This window comes from Rhinolophus sinicus, chromosome 16 (assembly GCF_057876585.1).
Source record: "Rhinolophus sinicus isolate RSI-liver-muscle chromosome 16, RSI-T2T, whole genome shotgun sequence".
Classification (NCBI taxonomy): domain Eukaryota; kingdom Metazoa; phylum Chordata; class Mammalia; order Chiroptera; family Rhinolophidae; genus Rhinolophus; species Rhinolophus sinicus.
This window is the reverse complement of record NC_142516.1, coordinates 91,134,767-91,154,179: the sequence shown is the minus strand read 5'-3', so window position 1 is coordinate 91,154,179 and position 19,413 is coordinate 91,134,767. Positions and strand designations below refer to the sequence as shown.

General features: G+C 47.4%; 1 long non-coding RNA gene across 1 annotated transcript; it reads left to right on the top strand.

The window, feature by feature from the left end:
* The first annotated feature begins 5,428 nt into the window (after positions 1–5,428).
* On the top strand, positions 5,429–16,270 carry LOC148755072 (uncharacterized). The gene is made up of 4 exons (XR_016019191.1): positions 5,429–5,873; positions 7,090–7,183; positions 11,387–11,582; positions 14,436–16,270. It is a non-coding gene; the product is annotated as an uncharacterized LOC148755072 (long non-coding RNA).
* Positions 16,271–19,413: the final 3,143 nt, after the last annotated feature.

The window sequence follows — 19,413 nt, the reverse complement described above, 5'->3', positions numbered from 1 at the left end:
CCCCCTCCTTTCATCCAGTGGCTTCCCATGGACACCTCCTCCGGGAGCCCTCCAGGACTACCACATCACGTCTGCACAGAAGCCCAGTCCTTCTCCACCCCACACACCATCTCCTACCCTTCCTTTTCTTCTCTGTACTTACCACCACCTGACATTAGTACCCCTTTGCTTACTTATTTACTGTCTGTCTCCTCCACTGGACCGTGAGCTTCGAATGGACAGAGACTTTGCCTGTGTTGTTTATCACTCTGTCCCCAGGGCCGAGAGCAGTCCAGGCATATAACCCATAAAACCAGTGCTCAAGACATACTCGATGAGCCAAGGACAGAATAGACTGGGTTGTGGGATGGTGTCTCCTGGTACCTGTGACCGTGTGGTGGGGGTGGGGTGGTGATGAAGGCTGTGAGCAAATTTTGGACAGGGAGCCTAACAAATGTTCTCAGATTTCAGCACATGAAGCCCCAGCTAAGGAACTTGTTAAAAATGCAAACTCCTTAGCGCCATCCCCAGGTCAAGGATAAGGCTCAGGAATTAAACCTTCTTATTACCGTTTTCTCCGAAAATAAGACCAGCCCGGACAATCAGCTCTAATGCGTCTTTCGGAGCAAAAATTAATATAAGACCTGGTAACATATTATATTATATTATATTATATTATATTATATTATATTATATTATATTATTATAAAAACCGGGTCTTATATTATAGTAAAATAAGAGCAGGTCTTATATTATTTTTTGCTCCAAAAGATGCATTAGAGCTGATGGTCTGGCTAGGTCTTATTTTCGAGGAAACACGGTAAGAACCTCAGGCCTCTCCTGAAGCCGCTGCTGCAGGCCACCCTTTCAGAAGGCCTTCACTCTAGAGCCGTACCACCCAACACCAGCCACACGTAGCCACCCAGCCCTGAAATGTGTCTGCTCTCAATGGAGACATGCTGTAAGTGTAAAATGCACACCAGATTTTAAAGACTCAATGCAAAAACAAAAAATATGTAAAATATCTCATTAATAGTGTTTGGATATTGATTACACACTGAAATGATAATCTCGTGGCTCTTGTGTTAAGTAAAATGTATTATTAGAATTAATTTCACTTGTTTCTGTATGCGTTTCTTGATGTGGCTACTAGGAAATTTTACATGACACATGCAGCTTGCATTATGTTTCTGCTGGACAACACTGATGTACATGTTCTTTGGAGCCAGCAGGCCTCACAGCTGAAACACGCGCTGGCCCTCACCCTAGCACTTATCGTAGGTATGAATTTGTGATTGCTTGCAGACAATACTGAAAAATGTGCCAAAGAAAGTTACCACTGGTTTTGTCTAAATCTGGAAAATAGGTCTTTGAAGCTTATTACCACGATCATGAGAGTGTTTCATTAAGTATTTCTGATCACAGATGTGGCACATGATTAAAATATCACTTTTACGGTCCCCCTAGAGGCAAGGGTTATCTGAATATGGAGAGAGAAGCGGCTTGTGGAACGGTTGTAGAAATGAAATTACTGGAAAGCAGTGTGCTTGCTTGCATATTGGCTCAGGGGCTTATTCTTATTAAAATGTTTAGGCAGCAGTTTCTGTTCATTTCTGCAGAATTGCTCTCCAAATTAAAAATTTGGCTTGGCATACCGATAGACCCAGGTCCCAGGGGAAGTTTATTCTTCCTTTTCCTTCCAATCCTTGCCTAAGCACTTAATGACCTGCTGATGGGTAGCAGATCAAATGCAGCACGTGTATGAAAATTTACCGCAGCCCTGCAAACTGGCACACTCCTCCCTGTCTCACAGAAGTCAGCACAGGCTTCAAGAAAATCAGAAGGTCTATGTGTAGAAAAGCAACCACTTTGTCTCTTTTTCCATACTTTTTGGAAAAAATTTTTAATGGAATTTGGCCTTACTAGTTGACGTTGCTGTAAAAATGAACTTGCTATTAATAGACTGGAAACCACCGCATGAACATAATGAAATATAAGCCTTCTCAGAATTCAAATTAATAAATAACTGCTTAGCCAATCAACAAGAGGGCAAAAGAATGAACATTTGGTGCACAATTACTTAGTTCCATGCACACACGTTCAGGTCCTCGGAGCCACTGCTATGGCAACCAGAACGTGGCCACAGCTCTGCCTGGAAATATCTACTCTTACCTCGAGCTGGGAGGCCACCCTCCCTGGGCACGTACTCCCCTCCTTCACCCCAATTATATTTAAACTTATCAATGCACCGGCTAGTGACATGAAAAGAGGACTGGATTATGCAACTGACACTCTGAGACTGGATGATTCTTGTAATTTCCAGCTTCAGAAAAAAGCTGAGGGGAGGGTCCGAGGAAAGGGTGTGTGTGTGTGTGTGTGATTTCTTCCTACTGAGAGGGGGGAAAAAAACCACAATAACACTTTGCAATTCAACTGACACATCCTTTCCATCTCCCCTTCAATCACCCAGTTAATGGGGACCACAGAAAGCATAACTAATGCCTGAGCCTCATCTCATTGTGACCCTTTGTGTCAAAGCCCTTCCTTTCGCGAGTTCTCTGACTTCATTCTTCCCGTGTGGTAAAGCTGTTATTAAGAAATTAGATGGGAGAGGCCAGGCAGAGAAAGGAAGTGAGTTGCCAGGAAGTTGAGAGGTGCCTGTGTACTTTTCTAGAACGTTCTACTTTACTTCAGTGAGGGAGTCACAACTAGTTGCGTTATTATGAAACAAGCTAAATAGAGCTCTAAGCACATGACCAGACCTTGATGAAATGCTCAAAATATATACAAATAAATCAATAAATTAGCCGCTATTTATTGCTCTTTTTGCTGTTCTGTTGGAAGCATTTTAAAGCGTAGCATCAGAAAAACTATCATTGAGAGATAACTCGGTGTTTGGATTTCCTCAGACCTGAAGAAAGAGGAAAGGAGAAGGAAATGCCATTAAGAAGGCAGTAAATGAAGAGGAAAAAGAGAAGAAAGAAAAAAAATCAATATAAAATGAAACTATTAGAGATACTTTAAAGCATATGAGGAAGACAGAATACACTGCTGTTTGTTCTCAAAGATCAAAGCTGCCACACCGAGGGCTAAACATTAGTGTAACAGGGGGTCTTTGTCTCAAGAAGGCTTCCTTTTATTTGGGGGAACAGAATTTTGTTTATGAACAGATGGTCAATAGTTCAAGCTACAGTGGGTAAGACCAGCAGTATGGATGTAGGATCTCAGCGGAGGCAGTGACTTCTGCCCCAAATATTCAGAGATAGGGAGAAGGGACTTCACCAGGGCTCAGGAGAACAGACTGTGAGATTGTGACAGAGTGGAAAATGTCATTCCATGGTGAGCTAGAGGATACCCAAACCACCGGCTTAACTGGGCACATCTTCTTAGACCCTGGAGATTGGATTCATCCAATTTTACAGGATGGCTATAATCTAAAACGGTTCTACATTAAAACAAATATGGATATATTATGTGATAAAAACACAAAATTCATATGAGTTCTTAATATAAAACACAAGACTGAAAACAATCTCCTTAACAGTCTTGTGTCACCTTCCTCTATGACTAAAGGAGACTTTGGTGGAAAGTTTTGAGAGATGCTGGACTGTGAACACAGGGGTCAAGAGGTGTTAGCCAAAGGGATTTGGATGCTTTCAGCAGAGAATTGTTGCAAGTATTTTTTGTTTTTTAAGAGAATGATGACTTTCTCAAAACTTGTGCAGAGTTTTAATAGAATAATCTGACAGCTTTGTAGAAGAAAGTTTGAAGAAAGAAACTAGCTAGACGCAGGTAGAGAAGCAAGCTGGAGATAATTGGTAGGTAACAAATTTAATGGTCTGAATGCAAGATGGTGCTTAAACTAAGATGGCACCTGGACTAAAATGGTGGGTGAGGGAATAGAAAAGACAGAATGGAAGAGGTAACATTATGAATATTACGAATGAACAACTAACAGGAAGTATGATTGGTTGAAAGAGAGCAGGGAACGGAGGAGAATAAAGGAGAACTCCTGGTTTTGAGCTTGGGCGAGAGGAGATTCACGTACAATTAAATTGTTATTATTCCTACCATCTTCCAGGCCCAGGGCTAGTTGCTGGCATCAACAGTGACTGAGAGAGACAAGATCCCTGCTCTAAAGGAATGTTCATCCTAATGGGGACATTAAATAGTCAGAGAGGTAGAAAAGTACCAGAGCAAGCTCACCAAAGCCCAAGAGTAGACAGTTTCAAAAAAGAACACTGGTAAGTCACTTATAATAAGAAGAAATAGGAATCCCAAAACCTTTGATAATAACCATGACAATGCCTTTATTACTCTCGCACTGTATGCCAGGTACTTTACTTTGCATGTGCTTTGCATGCCTTATCTTATTTAATTCTTTAATAACCCACAGGTGAAGACACTGCCCAAGGTCAAAGAGCTAGGAAGTAGCATAGCTGGGATTCAAATTCAGGTGTTTCTTATCTCAAAGCTGTCATCAATGGACTTTATCAAGTAAGTCCAAGCGCAACTCTTGGGTAATTTGGGGTATATGGTGGCACCGAGACATCTATGGTGGGTGAGAGTTACCTATGCCCTCAAACCTCGCTATCATGTTAGTAAGAAAGCAATTCTCAGGCCAAATTTGGCCACAAATACAGACCTTTTATAAAACAAACATTCCTTTAAAAATCAGGCCCAGGGCAGTTCACACAACTGTGAGATTGATGGATTCCACCTCTTGCATGAAAATTTCCCTTGAGGCACAAGCAACAATATTCCAGAGGCAAGACCTCAGGGTTGGTATTAGGCAATGAAAAATCCTAGCCAATGGCTGGTCACAGGCCTGGCTATGGACAGAACCTCAGTGCCGTCCCCGTGGACAAGACCACAGGCCATTCACGCATGGGTTGGGGAGCCCTTTACAGTATTTCACCCAGCCCTCCACACCTGAACACCTTCAATTTTACCATATTCCTGCTGGTCATCATGTAGCCTAACTAGCATCTCATTTCACCAATAAAACACATTTCAGACACTCACTATCTTCATTTTCAAAGCCTCAGGTGACGCTTGAGATCAGAAGAGCTGACATGTGTCTGATGTATCGCCACCTGACCACCCTTGGAGGCTGAATTCTCAGTGCTCCTTGAGTCAACGCTCCTTAGAACTAATACAAATTCATGTACCCATGTACGATATCAAACTATTGTAAAGTAAATTTATGGACATCGTAAAGGAAACCCATAGTCTTAACTGTTACATTATAAAACCTGTAATATAGATTTTTTTAAAAAAAGGATACTGATAAACTATAAGCACATATGCTAGTTATTTATTTATTTATTTACTTATGTGAGGGAATCTTAAACTCATGGCCGAGGCATGAACATAACGGCTAACCGCGACCAGCTTTTCTTATGGGCAAGGCTCTGTGCCAAGAGCTTCAGACACATCTCATTTAATCTTCAGAACAAACTGGTGAGCTGGGAGGAGAGTGCGCCTTGGAGAGAGCCAGTAATTCGACCCAGATTCCTCAGCTCAGAACTGATAGATGTGGGATCAAGGTCTGGACCTGGGGGTGGCGAAGCTCGAAAACCCTGAAATTATCCTCAAAATTGCGTCTGTGTGGGCATCGTGTTGTTCGCATTGTTTCTGGGGGTGGGGTGCGGAAAGGCTGTGCTAAGTTTCTATGACTCTCATTGAATCCTTGCAGGCTTTCAGCACCATAGTGAGCGTCGGCTCCGTCAGAATCCAGACGCCTCGCCTGACAGCTGCCTATAGTAAGTCATCGTCTTAATGGAGGCACAAAGCAGATGCTTCATTTCCTCTTCTGCGGACAGGCCTCTTGAACTGGGTCTTTTAATCTAAAACAACAACGATGTTGTTTTAATTTATGGAAAACACGTCAGGTAAGAAAAATCACATTCATAAGAAATCAATTGATCCTTTGTATTTTCCAATTTAGAAAGGGGCTCAAAGAGCAGGATGGCTCTGCACTGGGAAACATAAAAATACAGATCTTTTTCTCATTGTTTGTTTGTTAAAGAAAAGCAACTTTAAGGAATTTTCCTCATAATGGCCTTACAAGCCTTGCAGACTTTACAGGGGATTTCTAACTCTATAGTCCTTTGCTGTTTGAAAAACTCATCTATTCCCGCATTTATTTGCAAGGTGATCATGTTTCCTCTGGCCTCCGGGAGGTGTTGATGGAACAGATAATTGAAATATCTGTTGCTAAAGTGGACTGACTTGAAAAAGAAGATGAGGCGAGATAGAGGACGTAGACATTCCTTGAAATACTTGGTCCTTCTATCTTCCTCCTGAGGTATCTTGAGTTTTCATGGAATAATATTTCAGGAATTAGTACAAAAACAAACTACATGGTTCCTTTTATCCCTTCTCAGGTCATATACACCTATCTAAAAATTGCCTGAAATTCTTACAGAAAAAGGTGTGTACTTTTTGCCTTCGAGACATATTTTACCCACCCATGCCTAGCAATCTACCACTCTAAGTACAGCCCAGCCCACCTTCTAGAAATTAGGCTAAAACAAGCAAATGCCTGACTTTCCATTGAGGCTCTTCTGCCCCCTTTACAAAGAGTTCCTGTGGGCACCGAAGCTTTGTTCAGCATAATATGATGATTTGGGCAGAAATTCATGACATACCCCGTCCTCCATAATGCTTGGGTGTGCAGAACTGAGAAGTATTTGGGGTTACTCTAGCAGAACTGAGGGAGAAATTGGAATGGAAATGGATTCTTCCAAAGCCTCAATATTTCAAACGCAAAAGTATCTGGTGACTTCTGAGAAAATAATAGCTGGGAGCTAATGAGCTGGAAGAGGCACCACAAGATCGTAGCCCCTCCTACTGTCAGCAGGTGGCCAGGGTCCCTTTCTCAGAGGTTGTCATGGTCATACTGATTCATTCATCCCTTTGCCTGATCCCCCACTTCTTTGGGGCCTCCATCCCCCATGTACAGCAAAAGGGTGGCATTTCAGTAGGAGAGCAAGAGGGCCTTTTAGTCCAAAGGGCTTCCTCCTTCTTCGAACGCCCAGATGTCCCCTCTCCGTCCTATCATGGTCTTTATTTCTCCTCTATGTCTTTCATTTGTGTTTACTGCAGACTCCTCAGCTAGACTGTAACCCCCAGGAGACGAAGGCTTGGACAGACGTTTCTCTTGTGTGTTTTCAGCCGCAAGCAGAGTGTTGCGACTGTGGTAAGCACTCAGTGAGTCCTCACGGATTCACTCCATCTGATGTGGTGGTTGTATTTTCTTTAGTAGTTAGAAAGCTTCACGAGGACAGGAACTGGATTAGTCATTTTTGCGTCTTGTGCCACATCCAGTTTAATTATTGATCATAGTAAGTGCTCAGTAATCACCCTGGAGAGACCGAACACACAGGCCATGGTGAGTGGACAAGTTTTGTAATGCCTCCACACGACAGTTTACAAGGTTGGAAAGTGGGCATGGGCCGGTATTTAGATTTTCTTCCTGGCATGTTTGATCATTCTCTTCTCCTGAAACGCTTTCTTCCCTTGGCTTCTAGCATGGCCCTGCATGCCTGGTTGCTAGTTCCTCCCCAGCCTCCTCATGGTGGGGAGCTCAGGCTCGGTGCCAGGATGTCTCGGACGTGTTGTCACATCTACACTGAATCCCTGAGTTCTCTTTTTCACACTTGCCAATTTCTACAATTCTGTCTCCTTCAAAAGAGACTTTTTCTTTTTTTAGCCTCTAGATTAAAATAGCCAATTGCCCTCATCTCCACTTAATATGTCCAAAACAAAACCCATGATTTCCCCAACGCCCAAATGACTTTCTCCGCCAGTGGTCATCTCAGTAAATGACAGCTCTGTGCTAATTGCTTGGGACAAAGCCTTGGAGTCAACATTGATTCCTCCTTGTCTGTACTGCACAGCCAGTCTTCAGCAGATCCTGGCAGTGTTACCTTCAAAAGTGTTTTTAACACCTGACCATTTTCACCACTCCGCCACCTCCACCCTGCGCGGAACTGCCATCATCACTGCACCATAAACTCCATGAGGCCATCGACTTGTCTGTGTTGTTTGTTGCTGTATCTTCCATTCCTGGAACATTGCCTGACTCACAGTGGGTGCACAGTACTATTTAACGAGTAAATCTCTTGCCTGGGTTATTGTTGTAATACCCGAACCCCGATTTCTCAGCCTCAGCACTACTGACATTGGGGTTGGCTAACTCTCTGCTGTGGGGACCTCATGTGCCCTGTAAGATGCTTAGTAGCACCCCTGACCTCTACTCACCAGATGCCAGGAGCACACGCCGCACCCCCACCTCAAGATGTGACAACCAAAAATGTCTCCAGATGTTGCCGAATGTCCAGTAGAGGGCAGAACCACCACCATGGTCTTTTACTTTCATGCTCATGGCCCCTAGTCTGATCAATCAGAGAGACTCTACACATGTAAGTCAAACCACCGCTCTTAGTGGACCCCGAGTAAAATCCAAATACTTTAGAGCAGGCCTCTCCCTGTCCTCCAACCCCGTCCCTCCCCACTGTTCCGTCTGTCCCAGACCTCCGGACACCCCAGGCACATTCCTGCCTGCGGGCCTCTAGGTGGCTGTCCCTACTGCCTGGAACAGCCTGCTCCCCACCTCCATATGCACCTCGAGCAGCGTCCTTCTGTCCTCGGCACTGCATGTTCCCTACCTTGTTTCAGTGTCTCCATTGGTACTTACCACCTCCCAACAGGCAAATGTGTCCAGAACAGTGCCTGACAGTGGTTACGTGCTCAAAAAACATCACTGAGTGAATGACGAATGGGCGAGTGGGTTCTGTTGGTGGTCTTCTCCGGCCTCCTTCCTCTTCTGTCTTTGGCTCTCTCCTAAGTCTTGCCGAGTCACAGTTGGTCCATTCTCTTTCCTCCTAACACTGAACATATGAGCAGAACTCAACAAATGGTATAAAAAAAGAACCCACACAGATAACCAAACGCCTCACAGGGAATATCTTCCAGAACCCAGCTTGGACACAGTCCCGTTTACGCCCCAGGATTTGAGTTGTATTTGGGGTCAGTGTCACAGCTTAGTGATCAGTGCTTAGAATTTGGAATTGGATGGCCGGGGTACATCCACGTATCCCCTGTGTGGTCATGGGCAGCTTACTCTTCCCACCTGTGCTCCAGGCTCCCACTTGGAGAACGCGATAATAATATGACAGAATTCCCAGGGCTGTTGTGAAGATTAAGAAAATCCTACATGTAAAGTACTCAGGCACGCAGTAGCCCTGGGTAAGTATTTGCTAGAATTATTGGTCTGTGTATGTGCTGGCTGCATGAGGATTTGGTGCCTACTGAGATGACACAGCTTTGAAACTTTCTGTAAGATGTTCACTCATTCAGTCCACATGCATCGACAGCCCATCATGTGCTACGTGCTGCTCTAAGTACTGGGGATATGGGTTGAGTAGGACAAACAGGGCCCTGTCTTCCTGGAGTTTACATTCTGCTTTGAGGATACAGGCAATACACAAATATACAAAAAATTAACAGACTGTGGTCAGTGCTATGATCAAAATAAAACAGGGTGATGAGATGGGGGGAGAAGGGAGAGGAGGATTGCTGTAGGTTTTATGATCTGGACAAGCTGCTTTGAAAGGCAATTTAAGGTGTTGCCTGAATGACAACAAGGCAGCAACCAGCTAAACACCCAGGGAAAGATTTTCCCAGTCCTGTAACCAGCTCACGCTGAGCCCTGAGCAGGATCGAGCCTGGTGTGCCTGAGCTGAAAGGCCAGTGTCGGTCTGTGGGGTGGAGCGGGTGTCAGCAGAGGGGACAAATGAGATCACAGTGGTGTACTGTAGACCACAGTAAAGGTTCTGGTATTTTTTAACTGGCTGGGGTGTCATTGAAAGGTTCAAAGCAGGAGAACGGCCCTTTGCAAAGACTCTTCTGGCTGCGGGCAGAGAACTGACTGCAGAGAGGCAAGCACGAAAACAGGGACATTGGGGGATAATGACAAGTAAAACACGTGACAGTGGGGGTCATGATGTGATGCTTAGAGGCAGTTCTCAACCTTGCTGTTACCATGAGGTGTCAGGTAGCTGACCAGTGCACCCGCCCCAGGAAGCAGCTGGCTTACCTGCAGGCCTCTTGACTTTTGTCTCCAAGGAGGTTTCAATGTCAATTTGTAATGTAATCAGTGTGGACGAAAAGGGTAAGGCTGGATTCCCTTTATTTCTAGAACCTTCTCCCATGGCTCCTAGGAATAGGAAGAAAATAAGCTAAAATCATGTTGAAACTAAGGTGAGAACAATGGGCTCTCTTTGTTAAATATCAGGTTTTTGACAGTGATGGTAACTACACATAGATGACATTTGTTTTAAGAGTCTTGGAAAAAACACACGGAGACTTCTTCAAACAGCTAAAAACAGAAAGGTCCTCGGCCCTACTATTCTATACATTCTATTACGAATGAGGCCGCGTGTTTCAGATTTAATGAGCAGTCAGTGGGTTGGAAGGACTTCATCTCTGGATCCAGTGGACTGAAGGCCAAACTTTTTGTTGTTGTTTGTTTTTGTTTTTTGCTGTTCCAGTTTACAACACTGTTTATAGACCTGCCATTTTCCATACTTAGAATACCTTCTAAAATGCAGGGAAGAGGCCAAATGAGGTTGCTAGGCTCCCTCCTTGTTATTCAGAAGGGACAAAGCACCCCAATGACTGGACGTGCTCCCCTGAAACAGTGGTCTTGGATCCGCCCATGTCAGCTGTCTCCCCGTTGGGCCATTCAAGATCCCTTGCCAGGCAGTCGGACTTAAGGTTGCCAGATCGAATACAGATCACCCAGTTAAATTTGAATTTCAGATTTTAAGAAATGAATGACTTTTTAGTGTAAGTATGTCCCAAGATCATGTGGGCAGACAATTAAGTTCATCAACTTGTTGCAACAACGTTGCTCACCTTTTTTGACATGCGGACTAGATGTTTGAAATTCAGATGGAACTGGGCATCCTGTGTTTTTCTTTGCGTGTCTGCAGCTCTGGTTGGGAATGGGTGTGAAGTGTTCCCAGCAGCAGGAGCCACTGATGCCACACCTCTGCTGCCTCCTCGGCCACCCAGCTGGACTTGTCAGCATGTAGTTAGTGGTTATTGTCACTGGAGTGAGAGGCTCTCTCTCTCTCTCTCTAGTTACTTTCTTGTGTCTCAATTAGACTCCTATAACTGTATTTAGGACATTCCCTCCTTCACCTGTCCTGTAGAACAAGCCATTATCCATCCATCCATCCATCCATCCATCCATCCATCCATCCATCCATCCATCCATCCATCCATCCTTTTGATAAGTATTTATAGAACACTTTTTAGGTACCAGACACCATGCAGCAAATCTATAATCTCCCTGGGAACATTTCATGTGAACGACTCATACTCTGCCTTGCAGCCAGCTTCACGGAAGCCCTCCAGAGCACAGGAAGCAGCTGATGTGATGAACATAACAGGTCTCATCCCAGCATCTCTGGACCTGTCCAACCAAGCCTATGAACCTCAGATCCACTAGTTGCCCTGGAACTGGTCCCGACCTGTGAGAGGTGGTACAGGGAAGCTGAAAGGTGGATAGGACTGTCCTGTTGTATCAGGTAAGGAAGGCTACTTGTTGTAACAAACAGAACTCAATATGTATAATCACACTAGAAGTTTATTTTTCGTTCTCGTAGTACTTCTGGGCAGGTGCCGTGGTTGGTGGGGCAACCCTCTTCAGCACAGTCATTTAGGTAGGGGCTTGGATTGTCACAGGCTCTGCCATCTCCACCAGGTCACTGGTTACTTGCGAGTTTGCCCAGAGGTCATCACCATTCGGCCAGCCAGAAGAGGGTGAGAGCATGGAGGCATGCAAGGGGGTCTTTTAAGACCAGGCCTGGAAGTGGCCCACATTGCTTGTTCTTGGATCCCTTAGCTAGCAACATGGCCACTCTCCGTGGCAAGGGAGGCCAGGCTAAGTGTGCCCAGGAAGAAGGTACGACCATGGATTTGGTGAACTTCTCCGAGCCTCAATTTCCTCATGTGTGAAATACTCTACTGATGCCTCTCAAAGTTAAATGGTAAAATCTGCTGGGACCCACTCCCCACCCCCGGTGGTCTGACTCTGACAGTATCCCCTAGTGTCCTTTACCAGTATCAATGCCGCCCACCGCCCCCCAAGCCACTGTGAAGTTAAGAACTGATCCCCCTTGCATTTTCCCATCCTGCCTACTTCTTGGTTCTTGCCCTTCTCTAGCTAGCTGCCAGGAAGTCACTTCATTTCACAGGATGTGCTCCAGAGTTCATTTATGGCCTGGTCGCTCGGGAATTTTGAATGCATTTCTCCATAAAAGCAGCTGTAGGTAGTGGGGTGCCGAAGCCCATCCCCCATCTTTGGGCCCAAGGCAACTCTAAGGGGTGGGCTGGTGGAGGCACTGGCATCTCTGCAGTTCCCATGGCAGCATCTGAGAAGGCTCACAGCAGGGATGGGGGTGGAGTTCAGGGTCCCCAGGGGCTTTGTGAGTGGCTGGTTTCCCTGGCAACTGTGGCGTGGACTCAATGACAGCCAGGAACCTGTAGCCCTGGCTAGAAGCTGACAGCAAGTTCAGTGCTTGAAAGGAAGCCTGGAGCTGCCTGTGGCTGCAACCTGGAGCAGAACACCTTTCAGGCTGGGGTATTTCCATCACCAGCGCGCCCTGAATAGCTCTGTTTCCATTTCACTGAAACAAACACTTATTTATTGAGCATCTGCATGCCAGACACTGTAGTGGATACGGGAACCCGAGAATAAGACAGCTACTACTAGCCCTGGTCTGGCAGAGCTCCCAGCTTAGAAACAGATCAACACACAGTCAGGCAGAGAGGGACACTGCCCGTCTGACCAGGGCAGGGAGGGGGTGGCCGGGAAGCTCTGGAGAGGGGAGGTGTAGAGGACCAGGAGGCTTTCAGGAGAAAGCAGATAGTTTGGTCTGAACGGTGGCCGGAGCCCCTGCAGAACGCCATGTGCCCACTGCCCGTGGGGGTGGGGCAATGCCAAGGCTGTGGGGAGGAGCCTGGAAGGACGTCAGATTGTGTCCCAGAGGCGGACCGCGAAGCTTTCTCCGAGATGAGTATTCCAGGACGCTGCTGAGTTCAATGGGTCCATGAATATTTTCAAAAATGTTAACTAGTTTTGGATTTCTGGGATTCATAAAAGGGAAACAAAAACTCGGGAATGTTTTTCTAACGTTTAGCGCGTCCTGCCCACTGACAAGTCCTGTCTCCACTCTCTCAACGATGGTGGTTGTGTTCTGGCCTGGAGGAGGCAGCTAGAACTTTCTGGGAAGTCGGCGAGCGTTATGCTGCAGTCTGTCCTGCAGGCGTGTCTGTGTGTACTGATGTGTGTTCCTCTTGCTCCTGAAGCCTGGCGTCTGTGCCTACACCCAAGGCCCACCTCAGCGTCCAGGGGTCCACATTCCCTAGGTTTTAAAGGCAAAAGTCCCGCATCCCAGCAAGCCCATCAGTCCCGAGGCCACCCTCCAGGACAGAGAGAAAGGGCTTAGCCCAGACCTCAGGCTTCTAGGAGGCTGAGTGGCAGGTGGGGTTACAGGCAGACAGTTGGCTTTTGAGCCAGGCTTCCCAAACAAAAGTTGGAGTTCTCCATTTAGCTGTGTGATCTTAGAGAAGTTACTTCACCTTTTTGAGTCCTCATCTGTTGTAGGGAAAAAGAACACACATCCTGTGGGTCAGGAAACAATATCTGTTAGAGGCTGTCCCATAGGAAATGCTCAGTAAATGATAGTTATTGTTTTCCAGGGGAAGGCATAGCAACAGTCCCCATCTAAAGTGGTAAAGGCTGTATTGAGCGTTTATATTGAATGTTGAGGGTGTTGAGACTCCCAGGTGGGGCTCTCTTGCCTCCCGCACATCCACTGTGGACTGTGATTAAAAATTAGAGCAATGGGTAGTGCATGCCATAGAGTGAGAATATACTGAGTAGCAGGAAGATTCGAGTAGCGAAGGTCACAGACACAAAGCCCATCCAGACTCTGAACTGTCATGCAGTGGGGAGAACCTACAGGTGAGAGATTCTGGAGCCTGCAAGCTCCCTGGAGCACAGAACTGGGTTGTCTAGGAGGAGGGCACAGGTATTCCAGAATTCTCAGGAAGCTCTGGAACATCCTTATATATTCTGGAATGCACTCCCTGTGGGTGAAGCCAGAGGGCAGGGAGAAGTTCACATGATTCTGTTTGTGAGGAAGAGATTGCCTTTGGGACTTGTCTGCTTGTCAGGTGCCTCAGGGAGGACCACAGGCAGCAGCCTTGTAGCCACATGAAAGTCGTGACTCCCCAGAGAGGCCAGGACTCCAGACAGCAAAGCAAACTTCCTCCAAGAGAGTAGCTAGGTTTAAACTGTACTGTGATTTCTTTCTCAGCAACCTGAAGAATGTTAAATGTGGACTCTCCCTCCCTTCCTCCTGTCCCCTCCGTAGGTGGCGGTCTCCTCTTGAAAGTCATCTTCTGTGCTGCAGCTGTGGAGAAGGCACTTTTCTTTCTTGTTCAGGAATCACAGCTCCTTGGTGCCCAAGAACGTCATCAGCAGTGACATAAAGAGACATTAGTGGCAAGCAGGTCTCCAGCCTCTCAACAATGCTCCATCTCCCAGGACCAACAGCTCCAACAGTGGCGATGGGGAAGATGAGGCTGGAAAGCACAGCTGGATCTGGTGCCTTCACGTCACCTACTGTCCCAAATGGCAGAGAATTCATTACCAGCCACATTGCCCTCCCCGGAGCTGGGTGAGGAGGCAGCTTATTAGCACGGGCAGGTCTGAGTCCACTGTCCTGTGGGGCCAGAACCAGTGTTCTGCCTTGACTCCTCTGTTGAGCCGTCTTTCCACCACTCACTTCTGCAAGGGACTGAAGGTCATCATCAGGGCCACGTGCATCCCTTTTAACTGTTGATCCTGCACCTCAGGGACCACCAATTAGAGACAATGACCCGTGGGCATTGAAAATGTGAGCTCCTTCGGGTGGAAGCACATCTCACCAGAGCTCCATCCCACCAAAGTGGCCCTGGGAGCAGGTAGAAGGTGGTTCTGCCTGCTTTGCTTTCTTCTATGCACGCTTTGGGTTCTTAATAAATGTAGCCAATTCCTAAATAGAGGCCCAAAGTTCAGGCTCATACAAAGTGGGCTTGTGTTATAATGAGGTTGATGGAAGGACCAGGTGGCCTCGGTGTATATGGCAGGAATCAACCACCCCTCACTCTCTATCTGTCCAACCACATGTAATTGTGGGTGCATTACCATGGGGCCTCATTAGATAGCAAATAAGGGCATTATTTCCACCAAGTGCAAAGAGAATAGACTTTACTCACGTTCTGCAGACACAGCTAGTGGGTAATGAGAGATTTGGACACAGATAGGTCATGGCTTAGGCTGGGGAAGAGATCCTGGGAAAAGCTCTGTCTGTCCAAATGCTCTGTCCCCAGCACCACACCCCCTTCCTGTCACCCAAGCAAGAATAGCCCCTGATGCCCCTCCCCCAGGGCCTGCTTCTGGATCTCATTAGGCCACAGCTGCCCTACAGCCTGGACGCTGTGAGCAGAGCGGGCCTGTTTTCCATCACTTGGGTGTTGATTTGGCCTGTAATCATCATCAGAGGGCACATTCCAGGTTCGTGGTCTAAGAGAGAAGTGTACTTTTGTCTGCAGTTGAGGAGCCATTTGCTTTTGAGCGTTTCATGCTTCTCCAAGGCTCAGTCCGGTTCCTTCCTCTGTTGGAGTCTGACCAGACAGCTTTGATTTCAGAGGGAGGCTGGAGGAAGCTTGGGAGGGCACACGAGCTTCAATCTGGACCTGCTGAAGGGGTTACCGTGCCAATGTGGCCAGATGAGTGTGTGCTGTTTTGTGTTGGGGGATCCCCAGGGAGCCTGGGTTCTGCGTCTTTATTGGAAACACCCAATAAACCACTCGCCTCAAAGCACCGTTGTTTTAGTGCAGGGCTTAAATGTAGTCTCCTCCAGGCTGCCAAGGTGCCTCATTGCCGCCTGCCGTCCCACACCAAACGTGGCCCTCTGACCCCAGCCTGCTCCAACAGAGCGAGCTGGAACCAAAAAAGGCTCCAGTTGGTTCTTTGTGTGCAGGAGCGAGTTATCAATGTGTTAACCCACTGTCATCTGTACACCAGCATGACACTGGGTCCACCTGTCATCAGGGATGGTGAAGGTGGATGAGCTCTGCCCGGCCAGGTACCCGCTCACCCCTGTGAGACTTTCAAAGCCAGCTGGCTAAGGCTCAGGGTGTGTCCCGGGGCAAAGGGACAGATTATGTCTCAGTGCAGTGAACTCACCTGCGAATAACCAGCCTGGCAGGACCAGCCAGCTGTCTGATAATCAAGGCCTGACAGAATTTCTATTGGCCAGATAACGGGAACATTGAGGCCTCTGTGTTAAACAGCTTCACATAAGAGAAAACAGGCATTTTAGTCACAGTGGTGCTGCTGAGGCCCCCAGGACGTGGTCCTCTGGCCCTGGGCTCAGCTGACTCAGTCAGGGGCGGCCGTCTAGGCTGAGCTCAGAGCAACGCAGGGGATGGCTGGTGATAAACAAGTCAGGGCTGGCTCCTGGCACTCAGGAATCTGGGGTCAATTAGGGACCAACCGGTGGGGCTGGAGAATTTAAAACACTTGCAACCAGCAGGGCGGGCTCTGGTGGCATCTACAGTGGAGTGCAGAATGCATAGAACCAACTGTACTGTTCCAGGGTTAGCATTCTACCCCTGGCACGTGGGCCTGTGCATGGCCAAGGCTTAAGCCCTGGTCAGGACAATGACCAACCTAATCGGTCACTTACCCTTCGCCACAGACATCAGCTTCATGGTCGTTGGGGGAGGTGTCTGCAAACCTCTGATGAGCAATTGAACCTGATGTCACCCACACCTGACAACTCTGAGCTGCAGGTTTCTGTGATTCTTTGACTGACAAGAATGTTGGGTCTTTATATGCCTCGCTCATTGTTTCTCATTGTTGTGCCTGCCTGAAGCCAATGGGCACGCTGAGATTTTCACTGCAGGCACGAGTGGCTTCAGAAGACCCAGCGCAGACGATGTGCAGTGAGCCCACACTGACTCAGACAGGGGAGGGGCAAGGGGGCCGCCTGGCCGGCGGGAAGCAGAGACAGCCAGGCAGGACCTGGAAACCCAGGCAGGGACACCGAGGAGATGACAGAACCCTCCCAGCCACGCCTCACCATCAGCTGCTGTGCGTATTCTTACGTTAGCCTCCTGGCTCAGAAAGATTCCTTGGTGTTCTTGCTCCCCAACCCCCTCTTTAATGAAACTGCCTTTTGTCCTGACTCCAGCTGGGTGGTCCACATGGGAGCTGTCGTCTTTTTCATGTCACTGCCCCCCTGGCCTTGAGGGGAAGACATCTGAGCTAGTCCCTCCCTGAGATTTATGGGAAGTGCAGCGAGTGGGGAAGGCATTCCTTTTGGGCAGAGGGGGAGAGCCTGGAAGCTGTTGGTGGTCATGGCCCCACTTCCTGGAGAAAAGGATCCACTGCCTTTTGGTGAGAATGAAGGCAAAATGCAGAGCGAAGCATAAAGTCAAGAGGAGCCGGAAGGTGTTGTCTGAATTTGAATCACTGCTCCCTAGTCCCCGAGGCGAGGGTGCCCCTGTGTCATTTATCATATGTCTGAATCAATATACTCCTTTTTTTGCCCACGTTCAAGTTGTATTTCTTGCTATTCTACTTGCTGACAGTTTCTTAGCATCCTACATGTCATGTTGTCACTTTTATTTTTGGTGCACAATTTGGGACACCTTTTGGCAGCTCGGCCCCCACTTAGTTCTGTAGCCCCCACAGTGGAGCTGGCTTGGGCGGCCATCACACCACGCCAAGACTGGGACGACAGACAAGGCTTTGCTTCCTACCCTCAGAATCAGGCATTGAAATAACACTTTTATAGCTAGCACCCTGCTTTATAACTGACTCCATGCTCTGTTCTACTCAGTCAATACTCACTTATAAAATAGGTGTTAAAAAGTACCATTCCAATTTCCACTCAGTGATACATTTAGTATTTCCTGGGGAAAGTTAAAGGCAACAAGGAAAGACAAGCCTAAAAGGACTTTATAACCTTTGTGAAGACCAGGGTTTGTGGTCTTGGTGGGGATTGGTGACCACTAGCTTCCACCTGCAATGAGGGGAGAGCAAGTAGGGTTTAGGGGAGAGACCGGGTTTCTCCCTTCTTCCCAATCCATCTACAAATCTCAGTTCAGGTCAACAAATAACAACAGAGCATACACCACGCTGGAAACATAACGGTAAGTCCCGATCTCACAGCAGACCCGTTAATATCCCTTACACATTGGTTTCACCCCATTACTCATAACCCCTTCAGCAGACCCCCTGCCCCAATGTCCTCAGAATAAAGTCTTAACTGGAAGTAGCTTTCAAGACCTGACCTGACTTCTGTACCCAGCCTGTCCTCTGTTCCTGCCCCTAGAACAAGCAGGTCCCCACAACCCCCAGTGTCCTACCTGCGGGAGGACCGGCGTCCACACTGACAGGCTTCATCCTTCACTCCCACCCCAACTATCGACATCTTCTCACCTGTAGGGTCCAACTCACATTCTTCCCTCTTAAAATCTTCTCCAAGTCTGGTTCTTTTACATCTTTCTGGTGGAATTTCCCCACCATTTATTTTTAAGCTCTCTCAAACAGGGACTTCTGTGGTGGTTTTAAAACGTTTCCTCCTTGAGGCCTGTGATCCTGGCATGCCCCCACAGCAACAGAAAGGGCCAGGGGAGAAGGTCAAGGTCCACGTATTTGTGTGTGATCTTGGGCAGCTGGTTCCACCGCCTTTGCAGGGCCCCCTTTGCTCCCTCGACCTGCAGCACACCTGCCCTTGCCCGCCTGGTGGCCTCTGCCATCTGCAGCGCTTAACTCCAGCCTTTTCTCATTAGGGGGACCGCCCCTGTCAGCCCTACTCCCCAGCAGAAATCCTTCCTCTGGACCCCTTCCAAGCCTGACACACCCCTACATGTCTTGTCACCTGTGCTGGCCTTCCTTGTTGAGGTGTCTGGTTCCTTTACCTTCCCCAAGCTCCTGAGCTCAGAGAGGCCGTTCGATTCCTCTTGGATCCCCCGTGTTATTGGAGGAACTGCTGTCTAGCAAGGGCTTACTATGTGTTCATTTTATGGATGCGAAGTGGACTTGCCCACATCACACAATGAGATCTCCCAAATAAAAATAAAACAATAAGTCTATGATAATAATAACTAACAAAATGACCATGGCCCTGGCACTGTTCTGAACCTTGGTTATGTATGTCTTATCTAACAGCATACACGACGAGGTAAGTGTCCTGGTCGCTCGCGGGTTGTGAAAGAATTCATAAGGTACAAAGGAATAGAAGTTAGAAAATGTATTTAAAAAGAGAAGCACTGGCAGAGGATTTGCTGGGGGCA